We start from the raw sequence: 25,249 nt of genomic DNA, 5'->3' as shown, positions 1-25,249 counted from the left end.
CACACAGCCAATTTATGAGTCTTATCACATCAATGTGATTCATATTATACACAATAAGCCACAAATGTGCGTTAATATGTAATTTGCTCTACCAAGGAATTAATATATCTACATATATGTTAATAAAAGGGGAGTTTTTTAGTAGACAATAATTTCGTTGGCTCATGGGCGCAACCCTAGGAACCAAGAAGACAGGAAATACAGTGAAGCACTATATCCACACAGCTATCACGAGAGGTATAAGTTAACACCGCTTCTCACCTACAAATCCCTTTCGCGCTCAGGTATTTGTTTTGGAATCGGCATCAACCCACCTTAACCTTGATAACTGTAGTGCTTTTGTTGCCCATAGCGAATTTATAAGTCTTTTCACATCACCATGATTCATCTACAGTGGCCCCATGTATTCGCATTCTCCGGATTCGCGGACTCACACATTCGCAGATTTCTCTCTGGAATGTTTCCTCCCCGCATTATTTGCGGAAAATTCAGCTATTCGCGGTATTTTTTCTATGAGAAATATCCACAAATTCCTGGGGCTTTTTTTATCAATTTCCTCATAAAATGCACTTTTTGTGATAAAACTTTTAAAAACCATGTATAAAAATTTTTAGTGGGTTTTTCTTGTCTTTTAACTACCAAAATAGGAGGTTTTAAGCATTTTTTATAGGGGTTTCAACTATTCGTGGGTTCTAACTATTCACGGGGGGTCTGGTACGCATCCCCCGCGAATATGGGGAACCACTGTATACACATTAGGCTACAAATGTCCTTTACAGTAATATCTAATTCGCTCTACCTTAAAATTAATATATTTTCATATATGTTAACTGAAGGGGAATTTTTCAGATGATAATTTCGTCGGCTCACGATGCAAACCTAGGAACCAAGAAATCAAGACGTACAGTGAAGCACTCTACCCACGCAGCTATGACAAGAGGTATAAGTTAACATCACCTCTCACCTACAAATCCCTGTCGCCGCTCAGGTATTTGTTGTTTTGGAGTCATCAACCATCAACCCACCTCGACCTTGATAACTGTGTAGTGCTTTTGTTGCACGTAGCCAATTTATGAGTCTTATTACATCACCGTGATTCATATACTAGTACAGGCAGTCCTTGGTTATTGGTGACTCTGTTATCAGCAATCCAACAAGCGCCATAATACCGGCGATTTATGGCACCAAAACGAGCCGAGTCTGGTTATTGTGCCATAAGGGTACTTATTGTATCATAAGGGTGCTTATGGCAGTGATAACCGGTTATCGGCGCCATAAGTACCATTATAGCACCATAAATCGCTGAGTTTCAGTTATTGTTGGTTTCACTTAACAGCTTACCCAGGGAATGGAACCCCCGCCAATAACCGGGGACTACCTGTATATGCATTAAGCTACAAATGTCCTTTAATATCTAATTCGCTCTACCTCGGAATTAAGGGATTTTGACGAAGGAAAAATCTATTTCTGGGGAGAGACCTGTGTCGCCCGGTGAAAACGTCCTTCTTGCTACTTTTCTGATATAAATAGTCTCCAAATATACCAGAGAAAGTTTAAGTATTGGTATGCAGAGGTTACTACCCTCGCGCGAGCACCCCCAAGGGCGTCGTGTATAAAGAAAGGGCGTGTGAAAGCCACTAATCACAGGTCGTCTTCCATTTAGATTATTCCTTTTTTCAATATACACGTGGGGTATGCCGTAACAGCGGTTTCTACCGCACCAGTCTGGACCACCCCGCCACCGCCCGACGCTAGCGCCATCTGACATCCTTCTGTATTTGGATTTCAATATTGGCTTGGAAAGGAACGGGATGGGAAAAGACAGGGTAGGGTTTCACCGGGCGACACAGTCTCTCCCAGAAATAGATTTTTCCTTCGTTCAAAATCCCTTTTCTGGGTCGACCTGTGTTCGCCGGTGAAAAAATACAAGAGAATGCCTTCCAAGCCCATGAATCTCAATTCTAATACAAGGTATAATGAAAATGTCTTTAATACATATATAAGAATTTACTAAATTAATACTGGTATATAAACTTAACAACTAACTTAAGACTAGACTTATACTATGAATTAAATGTAAATATGCATAAGTATTTGCAGATGTAGTTTTATATACACTTAATAATTACAATATGTACATGTACGAATGAACACATTCCAAGGCTGATCGACATTCTCTATAGGAGAGCATGATACTTGGATGGCTGTATCCAATCCACCGAGGTGAGAGGCATCGTGGCGAGAGTGGCAGGTAGAAGGGAGAAAGAATTAAGAATGGGACGAAATAAAATTAAGAGGAAAAACTAATCCGGAGAGATTAGACTCCCCCCTGCCATAGTAGAAAATTTTAGGGCTTGAATGTTTCTTAGATAGTGGCGCTTAAAGACCATAGGAGATTTCCAACCCGTATACTTCTTCAGATCATCAAAATTCATGTTTTGGAAATAGTTAATTGAAGTGGATACTGCCCGAATATCATGAGCATGTGGAAAAGATTCCCGGTTAGCCTGTTTTATGAAGTAGAGTATTTGCTGTCTAATACCTTGAATGGATATAGTACCTCCTTGCTCTCTGGTAAATAAGGGACCGGAGGATCGTGAGGAGGACCTAGCTAAAAAGGCCATAAGAGTCACTACCGGACACAGAGAAGTATCCTGAGGTAGCGGAATAATCTTCCAAGGGGACCATCTATTTTGAGGTCTTCATTTTTAGCTAGGAAACTCCTATCCGGAGAGAGCAGTACTTCTCCTGACGGGAGGAAATCTAGGTTCTCAGGATTACGGGAGAGAGCTGCTAATTCTGATATTCTGGCACCTGAAGCCAATGGCTGTAAGAAACAAGGTTTTTCTTAGCAAAGAAATGTAAGAGCAGGATTCATTATTGGTGTCTGAAGCTAGTTTCAAAACACCATTTAAAAACCATGTGATCTTTTGTGGACGGATTGTAGGCCTAAGCCGTGCACAAGCTTATGAATAGACGAAAAATAAGAATCTGCTAAATTAATCTTAAATCTGACCTGAAAAATCTTTTTCAGGGCCGACTTAATTGTAGTAATAGTACTAGCAGCTAGGCCTTTTTCAAACAAAGTTCTAAAGAATGAAATGGCCAAATTTGGGGTCATCTGAAGAATGTCTGAATTCTTTATAAAGTCCGCTAATTTCTTAACAGCCGAATCATATTGCCTAATGTGAATCCTCTTGTCAGATTCTATGATAAGACATTTACTGGGATCAATATTTGCATCTTTATGGGCTGCAAATTTCATGAAGTCCACAAAAGTTAGGGTTTGAACTATTCTTGAGGAAGCTGACACAGTGTGTTTGGACTCTTGTGTCAACTTTGGATGTGGGATCCGTCTTGGATGGAGCTTCAGCTCTAATAGGAGCGGAAACCAGTTGCTTTTGGGCCAGTTGGGTGTTACCAAAAAAAGCTACTGTTCCTTTGAAGGAACGTAGTTTGTGTAGTACCTTCATCAGAAGATTCACTGGAGGGAACAGATAAATCTTTTGCCAGAGGTTCCAGTCTAGTGCTAATGCATCCATGGCATAGGCCTGAGGGTCCAGGTTGGGGGCTATGTAACAAAGGAAGTTTGTGATTGGAGCTTGTCGCAAACAGGTCTACCTGGAGATCTGGAACTAGTCTGGATATCCACCGAAACGAATTCATGTCTAGGGACCATTCCGATTCTAACGGTTTGGTCCTGGATAAAGTGTCCGCTATAACATTTCTCACTCCTGCCAGATGTTGCTGACAGGGACCAATTTCTTTTTGCTGCCAAGGTAAAAATTGCTACTAGAACATGATTCAGTTTGGGTGATTGGATCCCCCTCTGTTTATGCAGTGGACTACCATTGAGTTGTCTGAGACTATCTTCACATGACTTGTCTTGTGATGAGACAATGTTTCAAGGTTAGAAAACACTGCCATCGCTTCCAACACATTTATATGAAATTGTTTCATGCTGAGGGACCAGGTCCCCTGAAACATTTGGTGTTGGGAGTAACCCCCCACCAACCACTGAGTGACGCGTCTGTATGAATCGTCACTTGAGGAGGGGGAAATTGCATAGGAACTGCTTTGGCCAGGTTCTTGGACTTCGTCCATGGAAGCAATCTTCTTTTATTAGTACAGGGGAATTGTTGAGACTTTGTCTCTTAAATGTATCTTTGCTCTATTCCTCCAAACGCGATTGATATCTTTGAGTTTGGCTTTTAGTAGGACGTCTGTTACTGAGGCAAATTGGAGTAAGCCGAGGATTCTTTCTAAAGATCGCCTTGATATCTTTTTGTTCCTGATAAAATGTTTTGTCACTGATGCTATCTCCTTGACCTTCTTGGTTGGGAGGGATAGCTTGTGATCCAGTAAGTCCCAATGAATACCCAGCCATTCGAACTGACTTGCTGTTGTAGCCAGGATTTCTTGAGATTCAACTGAAAGCCTAGACTTTGCAGAAACCGAATTACTTTGGTTGTTGCTTTGTGACATTCTTCTACTGTATTCCCCAATGAGCCAATCGTCTAGGTAGGCTACTAGCATTATTCCTTGGTTCCTGAGTTGTTGCAATACTGTCTCTCCTAGTTTCGTAAATCCTGGGTGCAATGTTGAGGCCGAAGGGCATCACTTTGAATGGCATAGGATTTCCTGCTAGTCCGGAAGCCTAGGTAGGGAGAGAAGTTTCTTGCTATTGGAACATGATAATAGGCATCTGTAAGATCTATAGAGGTGGTGACGGCCCCACGGGGAAGTAAGGTCCGTACCTGAGAGACAGTCAGCATACGGAACTTGTCGCAAAGAATGTAAGAATTCAGTTTGGGACAAGTCCAGAATTACTCTCATTTTGGAAAAATTCTTCTTTGGAACAGTAAACAGACGTCCCTGGATTTCAGGTTCAGCTTTTTAATCTCTTTATAGCCTTTTTCTGTAGGAGATCCTTGGTGTATTCTTTGAGATCTGGTGTGGGTGTCTGAAAGAAGTTCACTGTTGGTAGGTGGAGACCCCTTTATCCACCTCCAACCCAGCCCTTTGTTGGAAATGATACTGTGTGCCCAAGGGCTGAAATTCCATTGATCTCGGAACCGGTATAGCCTCCCTCCTACCTGGTTTCTTCTCACTGATTGTGAGTGGCTTGTATCCTCTACCTCCTCTTGCGCCTCTGGCTCTAGGTCCCCACCGCGCTAGCGGAACTGGCCCTAGCTCTGCCACCACCGGTTGCCTAGCGTATCCTCGAAAGGCTCCGGTGGCTTTCGTAAGCCGGTCAAACGCTGGAGAGGTATCCACGTTGCCATGGTTGATGATTGTCCGCTTTGTGGAGCGGGAACAATCATAAATTGTTGTGGCGGAGGTGTTTTGGACGTCGATGGTTTCGACGCCTGGGCCAGAGGGATAGGTTGTTGCCGCTGCTGACCACGGGAAGCTTTGTAGAAGCATAGTATTTTTGCTTCTTTTTGGGTTCTGGTGCTTCGTTGTAGGGTCAAACTTCCTTTTGGAAGAGAGTCCCAAAGAACTCGAAGGCTCTGGTTTGCCCTGGCGGCCTCTTGTAGCACCTTGTCTACTTCCTCCTGAGGAAAAAGATTTTTTCCCCAGAAAGAAGCTTAATCAGCCTGTTAGGCTTCATGCCTAATAGCACGCCTCCGCCAATACATATTTCCTTGGGCAGTTCTTCCTGGCTGCAGTGAACTCATGGAGGTCCAGCTGGAAAGTCTGTAATAGACTCTTTGCTAGGACCTGAAGATTTGTTCTTCTTTATATATCGAAGCCACCAACTCCAGTGATGTCACTGCGTTGATGGATCTGGCCAACCTCGATCTTGCTTCAAATTCTATTTTGAGCAAGTTTTCAGGTAGTCTGGGCAGTTTGTCTGAAAACAAAGTAGAAGCGCAGTCCTGGGGTCTAATAATTTCCCGACCGTGAAGGTTGATGGAGCATCATGCCAGAATTCCCTAGTGGCTGGCATGAGGAGGGAGGTAGCATCCGTCTCTTTGAGGGTTGGCATTGGAAGATCCTCATATGCTGCTTAGAGCGTTAGCTCCGCAATCTTATCCGTTAAACGGAGAGGGATGTCTTGGGCGTCGTAAAGATAGTATACGACCCCCTGTGCGGTGTCAACTTGGTGTTCGCACAACCCCAGTCTGACAAAGTATGGGCCCAGACAGCTTGGGCTTGCTTGTTCCTTTGGAAAAATTACAGTTTCTTTGGAACTTTGTCCATTCTGACCAAAGCATTCTCCGTTAATCTTACAAAGCCATTGAAAGGGAACTGGAGACCTTCTGGATAAAACTCAAAGTCCGATAACGGCCGAGTTCCCAGTCCCTCAATGGTCAAAGTGCCGTCCAAATAAGGAGCATGGAGGGCAAACCGCCAAGGATTGTTCTTATCGAACGGCGGAAGCTTTGAGGCATCCGGAACTGCCGACGGAGCCGCTTGAGTTCCGGAGTGGAGCAGTCCTGCAATCATATCTTTGATTGGCTTTAACTGCTCCGCCACTATATCTGACACGGACTGCGTGCCTGTAGTAGAGGCCGAAGTAAGAGAGTACATTCTCTCATCCAGCCTTTCGTCCACTACATCTCTGACTCTGGACAAAAGCCTGTCCGCCAGAAGGTCAGTTTGCTTTTCAAGCTCCGTCCCGTCTTTGATTTAGCGGTTTTACCCCTCTGTCCTTTAGTAGGAGGAGGAACCTTGGCAGCTAGCAACGAATCAGACGAAGTCGATGGCCTAGAGACCAGAGACAACGCTGTCGCGCCGACGGAGTTAATTGATTTCGAAGCCTTCAACGATGCCTTTAAGGGCTTAACCTTGGGTCGGACTGACCTAACTCCTTACCCAAGGTGAAGGAAACAGGCTTGTCAAAGCCTAACGAAAAGAAGAAGAAGAAGAAAGGGTAGGAGAAATAAAAGATCTGCCGGAGCTTCTACACCACTTACCTGCTCATCCATCGGTTCAAGATGGATGTCAAGAGCAGCTACATCTCCCGTCAGTTGCTGGTCCTCTGGGGGTGGAGCCATTGCAGCTCGGATGGCTTCCATAATGGGGGCGGCTACTTCTTTCTCCACAGCCGCCGACAGAGAACCAGGGAACAAACGGGATGCCAGGTCGCCATCCAAAACATAAGGGCAACCTTGAGGAGCATTACGGCCGAAACCGGAGACCCACTGCCTAAGACTTTGCTTTGGCCGCCTTTAAACTATCCTCGTCCGCCTGCAAAAGGGGATAGGATTATAAAACTCATATTGACTAGATCCTAAAATAGCTCTATGTCCATGTAAACATCTAGAAACCGTGTATATGAACATGTGTTTTTCTGAATCTTACCTCATCATTCAACAAAATCGAAATCAGCTCGAAACACAGAGAGCATGATTCCGGGAACCAGACCATGTAAGGTGTCTGGTTTTCCTCTAGAGGCAAAGGAGATCGCACAATGGGCAATGCAACCGGCAGACGTTATGGCCCACCGGATCGCTGAAGGCTGCCGACAACCTTGGAAGGCGCAGCGGGCTTTCTGTAATATAATATTTTCAATAAGTACACCATCTCCTTTTTTGGAAATATTAATCTAAACTTAAATCAATGGGGCATGCAAAAGTATTCTTAGCCTGACATGCTGTGGAAGGCCTGCCGGAGCTAGTCACCACCATTATAGGAGAGAGTGTACTGTATGTCATATATGTTTACTTGTAAGATTGATAATTAGGATTCACTGTTTTACTCCGTTGCACCCCGGAGGTCCGGTGAGCGCTGGAGTAATTTGCAAACAAAACAAGCAGTAAGACGGTAGTTAAACATATTGTTTCCAATGAATCTATTCTTAGTACCATGAATCTCCGGTGGAGCTAGAACAACGGAGTAAGTCATAGCGGAGCCAAGGACGAGTACCATATCAAATAACCGGATAGCCTGTCGAGGGGAGGTGTCTCCCAGTCGTCATAGGCACCACCGGAGATGATGAACAACAAAACTTATAAGATATTAAAATTAGCAATAACGTGCCTACCCCAGACTCCCTACGCTGACGGAGTTTCCATCGGTGGAGCTCCGGCGATGGGGCTCCATATAGTAATTCCTATCGAATTACTCAACCTTCTGTCCTGTCCATATCTTCCCTGAGCCATAGCGGGGGAAGGAGGGGAGGGCTAAAGGGTAGGATGGGGGGAGGTATGAGAAACGCAAATGGCGGCCCGTTAAGGGCTGGCCATATAGGTGATCAGTATTGGCCCATTTCCTGATAACGAGAAATCGTAGACCAAAGGAAGGTACAAATTACCAACTAAAATTCGAAAATGGTATTAAAGACAGGGAATATAAATGCCAAATGGTTTCCTTGGACAACCTGGTCATTAACTGGTAAAATAAATACCCTGTAGGTCACTATTGACACCTTGTTAACGGTCTGGCTCTAGCACGAAACATTAATGAAAACTACCACCTTGAATAAAACAAATTGATAATGAGAGTACTATATCTAGTGTGTATGCGGAATGACCTTATAAAATGTAGCCAAGCTTATAAAAGTACTTGATAAGGCAAATGAAAAGAGGGGGAGTATTCCAGCCTCTCATCAAACATGGAAATTAGAAATTTCTTTTAAATTCCATGTAGCCTACGTACCTTAGGCAGGTTATAAAAGTACTTGACAAGGCATGTGAAAAGAGGGGGAAAACTCCAGCCTCTCTTCAGCAATGGTAATTTAGAGATTATTTCAAAACTCCAAGTAGGCTACTTATGAGGTGTCTGAAAAGAAGGGGGAGTATTCCAGCCTCTTTTCAACACTAGAAATATAGAATAATATTCCTGATTCCTATGTGAACGGAACACGTCACTCTCAGACAATCGTTAATATCTACAAGTAAACAGACAATAATATAGGATAGTCATTAATTAAAATTGAAATAAGCGAGGAAGGGAGAAACTATTAAGCCAGGACGGAAAGAGGAATATTAATTCCTTCTCAACGCCAAACGATGGCATTTACATGATCATATGAAACACACCGTACTGGCTAAGTAGTCTCTCTTCTTCGCTTAACAAAGACTATCCCAATAATACAAATGCGGGACTCGGTAGCGTCTAAGCATTGTTTACATCGCCAAATACGAACGTATCGCGTTAACTAACCTGAATCATAAAAGGCTCAGTTATTAAAAACTGCAAACTATATAATTCGAACCTAGCAATAAAAAAGGTATATGAAGAGCAACCTTGAATCGTACCTAAATAGGTAGATCAAAACACAACATGCTTTGTGTACGCTCTGGATGGCTGCACATGGCCGATACCTCGCGCTAACAAAAACACGCTAATACGCGGGTATACTATACCAAAATTCTTTAACTGTTTTTATTGAAAACAGAAATTAGGGTACTTAACATTGGTGCAGGAGAAAGTAGAGCCTCAGCCATCTCGAAAAAGGTCTAAAATTAGCGAAAATACACGAGCACAAAACAAAGAGTACGACGCTGTCGAGTCCAAAAAAGAAGGATGTCAGATGGCGCTAGCGTCGGGTGGTGGCGGGGTGGTCCAGACTGGTGCGGTAGAAACCACTGTTACGGCACACCCCACATGTGTATATGACGAAGGAATAATCTAAATGGAAGACGACCTGTGATTAGTGGCTTTCACACGCCCTTTCTTTATACACGACGCCCTTGGGGGTGCTCGCGCGAGGTAGTAACCTCTGCATACCAATGCTTAAACTTTCTCTGGTATATTTGGAGACTACTTATATCAGAGAAGTAGCAAGAAGGACCTTTTCACCGGCGAACACAGGTCGACCCAGAAAATATATTTTCATATTTAACTGAAGGGGAATTTATTAGTTGATAATGATTTTGTACGGGGCTCACGAGCGCAAACCTAGGAACCAAGAAATCAGGATGTACAGTGAAGCGCTCTATCAACACAGCTATCACGACAGGTATATGTGCACTACAGAAATCAGCACTGCTTGACCAATCTAGAGGAAATTTTGCACATGGCTATCATTTTGCCCAGTTAGGTAATAGGGTAGATTTCAAACCTGAACCTCCTGTGTAACTATAACATAAATACTGTATTTAATAATTAATTCATCGCAAAATGCCAAAATTAGGAATTTCCAGCATACTGCTGTTTTGGTAGACTGAGAAAAAGTGTGAACAGTACCCTAGCCTTGCCTAGTTTAAAACACTTCCTTGATTGTACTATTTATTTTTTCTAATAAATATTTCATCATGAGTCAGTTTAACATATTAGGGTTATATTAAATATTATTTGAGATTAGAACAACTTTTAAAGTATAATGCTAAGTCTAGTCTTTTTACTATTTTTTATCACCGCAAGGTTTCAACATATCTCACTTCCTATCATACCACTCCCATTTGCCCTTACCAGCAATAAGTTCCTGTAATCTATGCAGAATGTCATCAGGGATAGAAACCTATCCTTACTTTCAAATTCATCCATAATTTGTCTTGTCCTTTCCACATCTCCATCACAGCAAAGATAAATTAGTCTTTCCACATTGTACGGATTCTGAAAAAAGAATATTATTATTTTTAAATATGATTAGTCCTGTTTAATATTTTATTCTATTTTTAGCATGAGAACATCTTTCAATTATGCAATACATTAAATGGCATGGCACCTTATCACTAATCAACAATAACCCTTAATGGATGGATAGCTTCTCAGGAGTAGTCAAAACAGGTTTGGGGTGATGGACGGATTGATCCTGTATCGAAGCAATATTAAGCGCCATCGATTTAGAAAGAATCGGGTGGGTGGCAAAGAGATGCCAATACTTCTACAGCCCATAAATTCACTAATGGCAACTTTTAAACTGGCTAAATCAGGACTTCAGTTCTGCTTCTGACTTCAAGGGAGAATGTATTGCGTCTCTGTCATGCATGATGTCTTTTTGTAAGTTTGCTCATAAATATTCCAAGGGGTTGCTGTTGGTTTTTGTTCTTGTCTTTTACATTAGTATGTCAGTTGTAAATGTAATTTTGCCAGAAAAGTGCAAAAGAAATATTAGAAAAACATGTACAAATAAAATAAGTTACTGAATCTTCGTCCTCAGTAAATTTACATAAATATTTTGTTTTTAAGTTTACCTGGCCTAATGAACTGTATATATTGATTTTTTTACCCGTCCACTAAGGGTTAAGATTAAAATGTATTGAATTCACACCTGAATATCCATGGCAGAAGGACCCAGGGTTTGGGTTCACTGAACTATTCAGAGAGAAGTCTCCTTTATCAATTGCTCTTGAAATAATATCATTTTTGTTCACTGTAGCTACCAAGGTGATTGTAATCCCATCTTTTTTTGCAATGCATCCAGCTTAAAGAATGAATAAAAAGTGTCCGTTCCATTACTTGTATATAACAATTATGATAATTACACAGAATAATATATTTTGTATAAAATTAGGCCTTTGACATAAAACAGTCAATACAAGAGATTAAAGAAGCAACATATATAGTAATCAAAAGTAAATTACTGTGGTAATGAAATCCATTTTGTAGGTACATGAAATACCAAAGACCTTATTCAATTGTAGAAGAAAAAAACTGGCTGAGTGTGGTAAGATTTTTACAATAAAAGTAACTATTGTTATTATTATTATAATAATGTTGAATTGAATTGAATTGAGTATAGAATGGAATATAGAATTTGGCCAAACACTGGGACTATGAGGTCATTCAGTGGTGAAATGGAAATTGAGAATACGTAGTAAAAGGTTTGAAAGGTGTTAGGAGGGAAAAACCTTGTTAGTTCCTCTATGAATCAATTGTTAGGAGAGGGTGGAAAGTAAGATGGAAGAAATAGAATATGAAAGGAGGTATGGTAAAAGGAATGAAAGCGGTTGCAGCTAGGGGCCAAAGGATGTTGCAAAGAGCCTTAAGTAATGCCTACAGTGCACCGCATGAGGTGCACTGAAGCCGCCGCTCACAGTCATCTGCACATAGTATGTATTTTGCTGCTTCCATCTCTGTTGAGTTTGATTGAGACTTTTATGGCTGATTGTTTTCATTTGGTTCTTGCTGAGAAACAGTTTTGGGTCCAAACTTTGTGCCCTGATTGAATTTCCTAGTGCTGTTTTTCAATTCCTGTTTTCCCTACTACTGTTCCACTTCCTATTCACTTCATAAAATAAATGAAGCCTCCTTCCACCCCATCTTCCCAACTTGTTGCGTCTGTCAGGCTAAGTTTGTCAAGGAATTTGGGAGAATCTCCAAATCCATGTCCATATGGGCTCCAAGTATTTGTTATAATCAATTATAGAATTAAGGGTAATCAAATGAGCTGGTGTAAATCTCTCTTTCATCCCACCACACTGATACTTATTTGCTTATTTCTTTCTTAATTTTTCACAGACTTTGCATGGTAGTTCCTCTTCACAATTATCAATTCTTATTTGTTTATTGGTAAAGTTCCCATTTATTTCTACTCTTCATGACTGCTACTTGTTCATCTATATAATTTATTAATATTTCCATGTTTTCTTTTGCATCCCATATTTGTAATTACTGTATTCTATTACTCATTGACTCCGTATCTCTCCTTTGCTTACTTTTTAACTTTTAATTACACTTTCATTAAAACATAACTTCATTATCAACCCATTTTGACTTCTCTACTGGTTTTCCATGATACATTCTTTTGATTTCTCTGGAAGTATTTTCCTCCACAGTGCTTGATTCCTTTTATTTAGTATGTCCCCATAAAAAACAGGTTTTAACATAGGAAAAACCTATTTTTGGGTAGTCGCTGTTTCGTCCTCAAAGGAGTTACCCTCTATGGTGTATGTCAGCGCCCCATGGTGACTAGACTAATATCAAAGAAATAACTTTTAGCCTGGTCTTGTGCAGTAATGATAAACACTGACACATGATAAACTGCAGAAGTGACTACTGAGCATGCATGTCGGCAATCTTGATTTACGATCGGGCTGGTTAAAAGACCAAGAACCATTACTCTGTTGGTCAACGTGGGATGAACCTTTACCAAAAATCCTATGGCTTTTCGTCAGGTAAGTGGGAGGGTTTTGAGGACTCAATGGCAACTACCAAAAATAGGTTTTTCCTAAGTCAAAACCTATTTTTTTGATAGTGTAGTCACTGTTTTGCCCTCAAAGGAGCGTTACAAAGAAGTTGAACAGGTGATGAAAAGCTTAGGCTCCCAAAATTTCCACCCAAACAATCTCAAAAATTAAAACTAAATCATTTCTGCTCCAAGGTCAAGCCACAAGTTTTGGTAACAAAGAACAAGAAACTAAGCAATAACTTGTGTTTTTAGTGTGAAGTTCTATAGTGACTTACAAAAGTATGCTGGGTATGATTGCGGCCTTGCTGCACCTTACCCAGCGACAGTCAGCATACCCACCCATTAGGTTAGGTTTTTCCGCTGCAGCGCCTATGGGGTGGGGGTCAGGACTACCGTACCTCCTACTTATACACAGTGTAGTCGAATTTGTTTAGCTCATGGCAGTAGTGTTTTTAGATTTACTGACTCTGATGACCACCCAGTACATTCGGAGACCTCTTCGAAAGATACATTTCTGACGAAAACCAACGATGTTACTTTCCTAATATCATGCGACCTAGGAAAGGAGCGTGGGTTCACCTTTTTAATGAGGGACACCAAAATAATTCTTAGCCCTTGTAGACACTGGTTTATTTGTGCTAGGATGTAGGAAAATTGGACCTTCTGGACGTGCCCATGACCTTTCGGTAAACCTTAGTGCTAGAAATGGGCATAATGTTCTGTCTGCTAAATTGAGTTTTCTCTGTCTGCTAAATTGAGTTTTCTTAGAAGAAAATATGAGATTTCCTTCTTAAAGGATTCTCATTCTTGGCCTGGAATGATAGGCCAGGGGACAATAGTAATTGATTATCAGCAGTTTGTGTGATAGTATATCGTCCCCGTCTAAGAGAGCTCAATTCTCTATTACAGGCTCCTGATGTTAATGCAACCAGGAAGATTGCTTTTTGAAGCATTTGAGTTGTGGTTATGTTAGGTCTGCTGAATTGAGGGGTACATAAAAATCTAAGTACCTTCTTCAGGGACCAAGTAATTGGAAGTTTTATGGGAGCAGGTCTTTGAAAACCAATAGACTGCAGAAGGGAAGTGACAACTTCTATGTGGAGTCAATCCCGAATCCATAGAGCAAGGGTTCTGTTAACGCTGCCTTGTATGCCATAATTGTTGTCACTGCAAGATGCTTCTCTTCAAAGAGGTATAAAAGAAAATTTAAAAGTTTTCTATAGAAATCTCGACTGGGCTCTCAGTATGGATATAATCTCACAATATCTTCCATATAGACTGGTATTGCCGGATGGGTGATGTCAGTAGTTTTGCACTGGATACCTAGCAATGTTGGGTGTGTAGTTTTCATGGTAGACTATATTTAAAAAATCTACATGTGAAGGTCTTCTTAGAAAGGAGAAGTCTAAACGATTTACCCTTCTACTTTCTGGGATACGTAATACAGCAGACGGTAGTGGAAATGATCTCTTCGCCCATTGTTGAAGCAATAGGAACCAATGCCTGTTTGGCCAATTACATTGAGAGACCCTGTAAGGTGAATTGCAGACAGGTGCCACTTCTTTACCTGTGCCATCCAAAGGATGGCTAACATTAATATATTTAAGAGGAGATGAGTGTGATCCCAATTTCTTGATGCAGGACATTGCATTTGTGTTGTCTAGAACCAACAGAATATGTGTCTCTTCTGGGGGTTTGAGTTTCTTGAGAGACAAAAAGAGAGCCATCAGCTCCAGGAAGATGATATGACTATTCTTTAGAGTAGCTGACCACCTCCCTGCCATCTGACGATCCTCTCAGTGTCCTCCTTAACCTGTCAATGAGGCATCTGTGTGTATTGTAACTTTTAAAGATGGAGGAGTCAGGGTGACCTGTTTTGCCAGCAATTCCTTCCCGGTCCAAGGCCAAAGTATCCCACCAACTATATGAATAATTTTGGGATTTGTCTCACATTTTGTCTTGCCCGTGACAGGACAGCCAAAATTTGTTCACATTTTTCAATTGCAATCTTAGTATTGCAACTGTTACTGATACAGACTGCAGCAGACCCATTGTATGTTCTAACTGCCATCTAGAAACAATGGGCAGTAATAAATAACAGTTAGTTGTAAGAGTAATGTAGCATTGTCCCTGTCAAAGAGAGCCCAGTTTACTAATGTGAGCTCCTGATGTAAAAGTAGTCAAGAAGATCACCTTTTGCAGCATATATATTATAGTTGTACTGGGCCCAATGAACTGAGGGGTTGTTACAGAAACTTAAACACCTCATTCAGAGACCTGGGAATGGGAAGCCTTGCAGGAGTAAGTTATTGCAATACTCCCTTGTATGCCATGATTGTTAAAAACAGCAGCAAGGCACTTGTTTTCAAAAAGATATATAAGAATCATTCTTGGAGACACTAGAGAGACATGCTTGATGGCAAATATAGGGTCAACCCCCAATATTCGTGGGATATGGACCACAAACATCTGTGACTAGCTAAACTCTGCAAGTACTTGACGTCTCACTCTAAAAATCCTTAAAATTAGCTATTTAATAGTAGTTCATGCTCTGGCTGAATAACTTCTTATATCTTATATTTGATTCAGTGTCCAGGACTGACCCAAATTCCTGTTTGGAATCATGTCTAACATCTCTGATATTGACGCTTCATTAGCGAGGACATCCTTGATATACTGTTCATAATTTCCTTGCAGAAGTCAGCAAATGCATCAAGTTCATATCCTTATTAAGGGAGCTTCCAATGCCTGGCAACCAATGAACAAAAGTCTTGGATGACTCATCATACCCCTCAGAAGATATGGACACTTCAGACAGTGTTAGGGGGAGCCTATTAACATCTCTTCAGTAAATGATAGCTGCATCGGAAATAAATTTCCTTTTTGAGGTATATCTCTCATGTACAGCTGAAGGCTGTGTCCCTGATCCTTCTGGGTTCAGCAGGGCAGTTTTCAGCAGCAATATCCACTTCCTGTTCGGTAAAGGGACATTTCCCCAAATTAAGACTCCTCTTTTCCATCAGAGGGGTTGATCTGGTAGGTAATAGGAACCAATGCTTTTGGGCTTGGCCCAACATGGGTGCTGCTTGGAAATTGAGGGGAAATATACTCTTCCGGAGTTTTAGCGAAAAGATGTACATACTAGTCTCCTCCTTTTGTACCTTTACTGAAACCTGACCCAAAGAGACAGCTTAAAGCGAGCGGTTTCATTCTTAACACTTGTTGCCAGAGCGTGTTACAAATTTCACGCGTCTGGTTGACCATCCATAGTATTATTCCCCTTTCCTTTTTATTCCTACAAATTTCACGCGTCTGGTGACCATCCATAGTATTATTCCCCTTTTATTCCTACAAGATCTATGTTTATGGCAGGTAGTATTGGCTGTACTGCCAAAAAGTGGACTGAGAAATTGTTGCAGCACACGTAATTAGTGGGCCTTGTATAATAGCCATAGTGATATAAGGATAAAGTATTTATTGGAAGTTCCTTAGTACCAACCATCTATAAATACTGTATGGACAATATACTTAAGATATTACAGGCTAACTTGGTCACAAGTGTGTAATTATAGTATAATATTATAATAATGATTATCCTTAAATTCATGGATACTACCATTATCTACCATTATTTTGTTTGTTTCACAAATGCTAATGTGCTAATTACTTGTAATAACTAAGGCAGCACAACTAACATGAATAAGTTAGCTTGGGCAAAAGTACGAAATCATATTGCTGTACATACTCTGTTATCCGTGATATGGGTTTTTGTCATCTTAAGACAATTGTCATGTGTTAGATATAATAATTTACTACATAAATTTTTGTTTTGCTTTAAAATGAAATTCGTGGAATGTTTACGTCATCCATTAGGCCAAAGCTAACTATATATTGTAAGTTTAAATTGCAATTTTATGTTTGTTTGCCAGGCCTAGGCTACTCGCTAGTCACCGATAAATAACTTTGCCATAAAAGTAAATTATTGAATGTTACGCTATTCTATTAGGCTAAAACTTTTGAAAATTGATTATTGTTTTACTGGGCCTAGACTACTAAGCTGTGGGGAAAGATATAGGTTACAAAAGAAAATACTTCAATGAAAATAGTTTGCCAAGGGAAAAATTTTTTCAAATAAGCTAGGTGCTTATATAAACCCTTAAACCCTTAAACGCCGAAGCGTAAAAATCAAAAATCTCCCCCGAATTCCGGAGCCGGTTTTTGAGTGAGCGCGGAAGCGGAAATAATTTTTTCAAAAAATCACAGCGCGCTTAGTTTTGAAGATTAAGAGTTCATTTTTGGCTCCATTTTTGTCATTGCCTGAAGTTTACTATGCAATCATCAGAAAGGAAAATAATATCATTATCATATGTAAATAATGCGATATATGGTAGCGAAAAAAAAAAAAATCATACATAATTATATTAAAATCACGCTGTGCAAAAAATGGTAAAGCTAACGAGTTTCTTTTTTTTCGTTGTATTGTACACTAAATTGCAATCATTTTGATATATAATACATTGTAAAATAATAAAAGCAACACCGGGAAAATATTATCACAAAATTATGTACGAATTCGTAACGTGCGGACGTAAAAAATATTTTTTTCAAAAATTCACCGTAAATCTCAATAATTGTTCTAGAGACTTCCAATTTGTTTCAAAATGAATACAAATGATTGAATATTACGATACTGTAAGAATTTTAGCTTACAATTACGTTTTTCGACCATTTCGGTAGAGTCAAAGTTGACCTCCGAACGTGGTTTTTTTTCAATTTATCGTGATTTATATGCAATATTTCGAAAATGAGAAAAGCTACAACTTCAAATATTTTTCCTTTTTATTTTACATGAAATTGCGCACATTTTCATATATAAAACTCTATGAAATGCCTAATATGAAAACGGAGCAAATTTTCTGAGAATTCGATGTACGCAATTCGGAGATTTATGGCGGAGAATCCGCGCGCGGAGGGAAGGAAAGTTTTTCTCATAAATTCACCATAAATCGAATATTGTGCTAGAGACTTCCAATTTGTTGCAAAATGAAGGTAAATGATTGAATATTACTAAAATAATAAGAGTTTTAGCTTACAATTGCGTTTTTCGCCCATTTCGGTAGAGTCAGTTGAGCGAACGTGGTTTTTTTTTCTATTTATTGTGATTTATATACAAATATTTCGAAAATGAGAAAAGCTACAAACTTCAACTATTTTTCGTTGTATTCTACATGAAATTGACACCCATTTCCATTATATAAAACTTTGTACGTCAATGGCTATTTTAAAAATGGTGCAAACATTACCACAATCGCACGTATGATTTTTTTCGGAAGAGTTACGCGCGGACGTAAGGAAAATGTTATTTTTTTCATAAATTCACCATAAATCAAAATATTGTGCTAGAGACTTCCAATTTGTTAAAAAATGAAGTTAAATGATTGAATATTACTAAAAATATAAGAGTTTTAGCTTATAATTGCATTTTTCGATCATTTCGGTAGAGTCAAAATTGACCGAAGGTTGAAAATTTGTCACTTATCATTTTTTTATATATGAAAATATTTCACTGATAAAAGCTACAACCATGGGTGTTTTTTAGTTGTATTGTGCATGAAAATTGCGCACATTTCCATATATAAAACTTTATGTAACGGCTAATTTTAAAATGGTGCAAACATTACCACAATCGCCTGTATGATTTTTTTCGGAAGAGTTACCGCGCGGACGTAAGGAAAAAGTTTTTTCATAAATTCACCATAAATCGAAATATTGTACTAGAGACTTCCAATATGTTGCAAAATTAAGGTAAATAGTTGAATATTACTAAAATATGAGCGTTTTAGCTTACAATTGCGTTTTTCAACCATTTCGGTAGAGTCAAAGTTGACCAAAGGTTGAAATTTTGGCACTTATCGTTATTTATATGGAAATATTTCAAAACTAATAAAAGTTACAATCATGACTCTTTTTTTGTTGTATTTTAAATGAAATTGCGCACATTTTCATATATAATACTTCATGTAACGGATAATTTTAAACGATGCAAAAATTATGTCAAAGTGACGAAATAATTTTTGAGATGTGTCACTGATACTTTTTAGTGCTATAAGAAAGAAATTCGCGCTTGCGCGCCTGCGTAACGATTGTAAACAAAACAACGCCTTGATCCGTGAACTCCCAGCATCCCCCAAGGAGCGTGATTCAAAAGTTTTCGGCTGGTAGGCCTATAGGTATTTTTCCGCGAATTTTTAAAAAAAAAACTTTTTTGAGCCGACGTATGGTACGTCCATTCTCGGAATCGGGGGAGATTTTGACTCGACGTTTGATACGTCCATTCGGCGTTTAAGGGTTAAGTACAATTGTAAAAGTTTAGAAACGTTTTACTAAGTGATACTGCCAGTGGCGGAGCAATATACATACAGGCAGTCTCCAGGTTACAGCTGGGGTTCTGTTCCTGGAAGGGCACTGAAAGCCAAAAATCTTCTTAACCTGAATCATCATAAAATATAATGGGAATGAATAGTACTGTAAGTCTGGGTTACAGTGCCATAAAGCATATAACGGCGCCGTAAATCTACTTATGGCACTGAAAAATTGTGGTTAACAGCACCATGAGGCAAGCGCTGTAAGTCCAGACTGACATAACCCGAACCTGACGTAACCCAGGGACTGCCTGTACTTCACTTTGTTTCCTTTGTTTGGTTTTATGTACAACCCTCTACAGGGAAGATTCCCTCTATGGCAGGCCCTTGTAGGTTTTCAAAATAAGTTACTTTTTATATTTTATAATAATTGTCTTTTAGTGTTTTCTCGTCTATTCTGACACAAGTTCCCTGATATTAATGCTAAATAGGAAACATTATCTCGAAAAAACTATTCAGCTTGGTAATTAATTACTATAATTTACCAATTGGTTTTACTTAACACCAAGGTTTGGAAGCTGAACATGATCGAAAGTGTAGCTTAGCATAACTACTAAGTAGCTCAGGTGGACCCTAGTTGGGATCCCTAACTATTAAGGTAGAAGGTCATACGTATACCAAAGCTCTTTAAGGACAGCACTGTTTAAAAAGTATTACTTTAATGTAATAAAACATTGTTTGTCAGCTAGCAAATACAGTGGCTTAAAAGAAAACTTAATTCTGGTTCTGCAGGAGACATCGGCTCCTAAAGTCAGCGAAATACATTACTAATAAAAAATGTTTTAAAACTAAAAATGTTACTTTCATGATAAAATAAATTTTTGAACATACTCACCTGGTAGTTATATATATAGCTTACGTTCCCGACGTCACGGCAGAATTTCAAAACTCGCGGCAATCACCGATTGGGTAGTCAGGTGCACCACCTGTGCGCCCTCTACTCAGGTACGTAGAACCATTCCAACTATTCCTCAGATCCTCCATGCCCATAGTCTCTAGAGGGGAGGAGGGTGGGAATTTAATTATATATAACTAGCAGGTGAGTATGTTCAAAAAATTTATTTTATCATGAAAATAACATTTTCAAACATCTAACTCACTGGTAATTATATATAGCTGATTGACACCTTTGGTGGAGGGTCAGAGACAGCTATCATCGTTGGAACTGACATAAGAGTTAATCAAAACAAACTTAAGGGTTCGTACCTATTAAGGAAGCTGACTTCAATGATATCCTGATTCATTATGTCTGCTTTCCTTATGTGATCCAGCAATCCTCTCAGGGGGCTGAAGACCTCTTGGAGACTGTCAACCGGTCAAACCTCTATGTGACTAGACTCCCTACAATACCCTTGTTTCCGGGCGCTACCAAGGAACAAGTTGACCACCTGACTAAGGATCAATGATTGCGGAAGACTGCGTCCAGTCTCCACAAACAACCACAAAAAATTTCAATAGTCCCAAGGTAAGAACAGAGTATTGGTATATGTGGTTTTTTAAGGAGTAGTTCCTTCTCCTATTACTGAATGAGCTGCTACAAACGGACCCAGTGTGTAGCAGTCATCATACAAAGTCTGCACTTGAGTAAGATAGTGCGACGCAAATACCGACTTGCTCCTCCAGAAGGTTGCGTCCAGGATATTCTGAAGGGATCTATTTTGTTTTAAAAGCTACCGAGGTTGCTACAGCCCTAACCTCATGAGTTTTAACTTTTAGAAATTTGAGATCCGCTTCATTAATTGCTGAATGTGCTTCCCCAATTACTTGTCTTATAAAAAAGGATAACGCATTCTTTGACATTTGCAGAGAGGGCTTTTTGACAGAGCACCAAAGCCCCTCTGAATTGCCCTCGTAATTTTTCCGTTCTTTCCAGGTAATGCCTCAAGGCCCTTACGGACAAAGAACTCTTTCTGCTTCCTCACCTGTGAGATCCAACAGGTTTGGAATTTCGAACGATTTGGGCCAGGGCTGAGAAGGGCGTTCGTTTGTCCTAGCTGCAGAGAGCAGATAGCCTTGCCCTGTCTGAAACCTACAGTTTTGCCTAAAGGCCTGGATTTTCACTGACTCTTTTTGCTGTTGCTAGACTTATCAAGAAGAGAGTTTTCATGGTGAGGTCCGTTTAATGATGTTTCCTCCTAAAGGTTCGAACCTATCACTCATGAGAAACTTTAGAACTGCATCCAAATTCCAAGCTGGTGAAGATTGTAGTTTTTCTTTAGTGGTCTCGAAGGATCTAAGAAGGTCTTGTAGATCCTTATCATCCAATAAATTCAGGTTCCTATGCCTGAAGACCGCTGCTAGCATGCTTCTATAACCTTAATGGCAGAAGCTGAAAAATTACGCCTCTTCTTAAGGTATAGCAGAAAATCTACTATCTAAGTCACAGAGGTACTGGAAGAGGAAATGGAGTTGTCCCTGCACCATCCTCTAAAAGTCTCCCACTTGGATTGATATACCTTAATGGTGGAAGACCTTGCTCTTGCAATAGCTCTAGCTGCCTCCTTCAAAAATCCTCTAGCTCTTGTGAGTTTTTCGATAGTCTGAAGGCAGTTAGTTGAAGAGCTTGGAGGTTTTGGTGATACCTTTCCATGTGGGGCTGTTTGAGTAGATCTACTTCTTAACGGAAGGCTTCTGGGGGTGTCCACCATCCATTCCAGTACCTCTGTGAACCACTCTCTTGTCGGCCAGAAGGGAACTACTAGAGTCACCCTGGTGCCTTCGTGAGACACGAACTTTTGCATTAGTTTGTGTACCACTTTGAATGGCGGGAAGGCGTACACATCTAGATGATCCCAATTCATGAGGAAACGCGTCTATGTGGATTGCCTCGGGATCTGGGATTGGAGAGCAGTAAGTCCCCATCCTCTTCATTTGCGCTGTGGCGAAGAGGTCTATGCATGGGCGACCCCAGGTTCGCCATAGGTTCTTGCAGACTTCCTGATGGAGAGTCCACTCTGTCGCCAAGACTTGATGTTTCCTGCTCAGGATGTCTGCTCTTACATTCTTCTCCCCTTGAATGAAGCGCGTCAATAATGTCACGCTTTTCTGTTTCGTCCAGAGAAGAAGCTCTCTTGACGTCTTGTAATGGGACTCGGAGTAGGTTCCGCCTTGTTTGTTGATGTAGGCCAAACGCCGTCATATTGTTGGAGTTGACCTGCACCACTTTGTTGTGCACTTCCGAACTCCTTGAGAGCTAGAAAAACTGCAGTCAGTTCTTTCTGATTGATATGAAAGTTTTCTGTTCGTTGTTCCAGGAGCCCGAGACCTCCAGCTTCCCAGTGTTGCTCCCCATCCCGAGTCCGAGGCGTCGGAAAACAACACTAGGTCTGGGTTCCTCTGTTTTAGGGAAAGGCCTCCTGGAGCTTGACAGGGTCGTTCCACCACCGTAGACAGTCTTTCATGGAGTCCGAAACTGGAATACACTTTGCCTCTAGTGTCTTTCTTTTGTCCCCAATGCCGATTGAGGTGGAATTGAAGAGGACGCAGGTTCAGTCTTCCTAAGGAGATAAACTGTTCTAGCGAGGAAAGGGTCCCCAGCAAGACTCATCCATTCCCTCGCGGAGCACTTCTGTTTCTTTAGGAATTTTTGCAACTTTTCTAAGGCTTGTTTCGTTCTCAATTTGTCCTCTGGAGAGTTTGGAGGGAGAAAAGGGAGGGATGAGAGAGGCAGTAGTACTCGAAGTTAGTTGAAGCAAAAGAGAGGAAAATGGAAGATGGATATTAACTAATAACCGGAAGATAAAGTTAGGCGATAAATGAAAATGGGCCTCACAGGAAGAGATATGACGGAAAAGCCCGAAAAACCTGACTCTGAATCCTCATACCCAGATACAAGATTTCTTGGGATGGGATCAGTTGGGATTTTTGACGGTTTATCAGAAGGCCTAGGTCCTCCGATAACCGAATCGTCTTGTGAAGATTCTCCAGACAGCAGTTGTAGGAGTGGGCTCTGAGATGCCAGTCGTCCAGATACAGCGAGGCCCTGATACGATCTTTGTGTAGCATTCCTGCTACGTTGCTCATCAACCGCGTGAATATTTGAGGGGCGGTGTTTAAGCCGAAGCAAAGAGCTCGAAATTGGTACGTTTCTTCCTTGTAAACGAACCAAAGAAACTTCCTGGAGTTCGGGTGGATAGGGACGTGAAAGTAAGCATCCTGAAGATCCAACGAAACCATCCAATCGTTTTGCTGACTGCGGCTAGAATTGATTTCGTTGTTTCCATCGTGAATTTTGTTTTCTTCACGAAAACATTCAGGGCACTCATGTCCAGTATGGGTCTCCATCCCCCCCTAACATCTTGGGAACCAGGAATAAGCGGTTGTAAAACCCTGGAGATTCCAGATTCTGAACTCTTTCTATTGCCTCCTTCTGAAGCAACATAGAAACCTCTTGTTGTAATGCTTGGATCTTGGCTTCCTCTCTGTATCTCGCTGACAGATCGATTGGTCTTTCTGCTAAAGGGGGTTTTTTCAAGAGAGGGATTTTGTATCCCTCCTTGAGAAGCTGAATCGACCAGGGATTTGCTCCTCTTTCCTCCCATGCTTGCCAGAAGTTGGAAAGTCTGGCTCCTACTGCTGTCGGAAGAGGATTGTTGTCAGACTTTGTTTCGCCCTTGTCTGAAGCCTCTTTTCTTAGAACCCCTTGACACCGGTCTTGTGCTCCCTCTACTAAGGGATCTACCTCGAAAAGGCCGAGAAACTCGAGGTAGAGGTTTAGATTCTTTAAGTTTCTGAGCACTGAAACTTGATGGTAAGACCTTCCTTGCTGCTTTTGTCATAAGATCTTTCGTTGCCTTTTGAGTTAAGGCAGAAGAGACTTCCTTAACCAATTCTTGAGGGAAAAGATGAGTGGAAAGGGGGGCAAAGAGTAACTTGGCTTTCTGAATGGGTGTGACCCCATTCGAAGGAAAAGAACACAACTGAGCCCTTTTCTTCAAGATTCCCGCCGAGAAAAGAGCAGCAAGTTCGTTAGATCCGTCTCGAAGTGCTTTGTCTATACAAGATGAACTAGTTCTTCCGTGTCGGTAGATTTGGAGGCTTCTAATTTCTTTCCCAACGATCCCAGAGTCCAGTCTAGGAAATTAAACACCTCGAAGGCTCTAAAAATCCCTTTGAGGAGGTGGTCCATCTCGGAGGAAGACCAAAAAACCTTTGTCTTTCCCATGGCCGTCCGACGAGAAGCGTCGACAAGAGAAGTCCCATGAGAAGAAACAGAAACTCCCAGACCGAGAGCTTCTCCAGTATTGTACCAGATGCTAGATCTGGACGCTAATCTGGCCGGAGGAAATGAGAAAACTGCCTTTCCTTGGTCTCTCTTCGTGTCATCCATTCCTTCAAGATTTTCAATGCTCTCTTCGAAGAACGTGACAAACACCATCTTTGTGAAGTCGGACTTCCTAGATGTCTTTCCCAGAGTGAACTCTGAAGGTGGGGAACGAGGGGCAGCTGGAAAAAAAAGTGCTCCGGAAAAAAGTTCCGTGAAAACTTTCATTATTCTTTTCAAGTCCGACGAAGGCTGTAAGTCCATTTGGTTTTCATCGTTGAACAAGTCTTCTAATGACCAAAAGGAGAAGGGGGGGAGTCATCCCTCCCCTCTTCCGATCTACCCATAACCGACGTCGCTATGTCATGTTTCGTCGGTGTTTTCAAAGAAAATTCTTGTCGCCTGCAAGAGTCCTGGTGTCGAGAATCATGACGCTCGACCTCCTGGTGTCTAACTCTTGACCTTCGGCGTCATGTTTATCCAGTATTTGACGTTCAGCATCTTGGCTTGCAGCCTCTTGATGTTTTGAGTTTTGGC

General features: G+C 40.8%; 1 pseudogene; it reads right to left on the bottom strand.

Annotated features, from left to right (window-relative positions):
• The window catches only part of LOC135219938 (threonine synthase-like 2), a 59,985-nt pseudogene that overhangs the window by 15,656 nt on the left and 19,080 nt on the right, over positions 1–25,249 (bottom strand).

The sequence above is a fragment of the Macrobrachium nipponense genome, chromosome 1, assembly GCF_015104395.2.
Source record: "Macrobrachium nipponense isolate FS-2020 chromosome 1, ASM1510439v2, whole genome shotgun sequence".
Taxonomy (NCBI): Eukaryota; Metazoa; Arthropoda; class Malacostraca; order Decapoda; family Palaemonidae; genus Macrobrachium; species Macrobrachium nipponense.
Note: the sequence above shows the minus strand (reverse complement) of the source record. Positions and strands in the feature narration are given on the sequence as shown.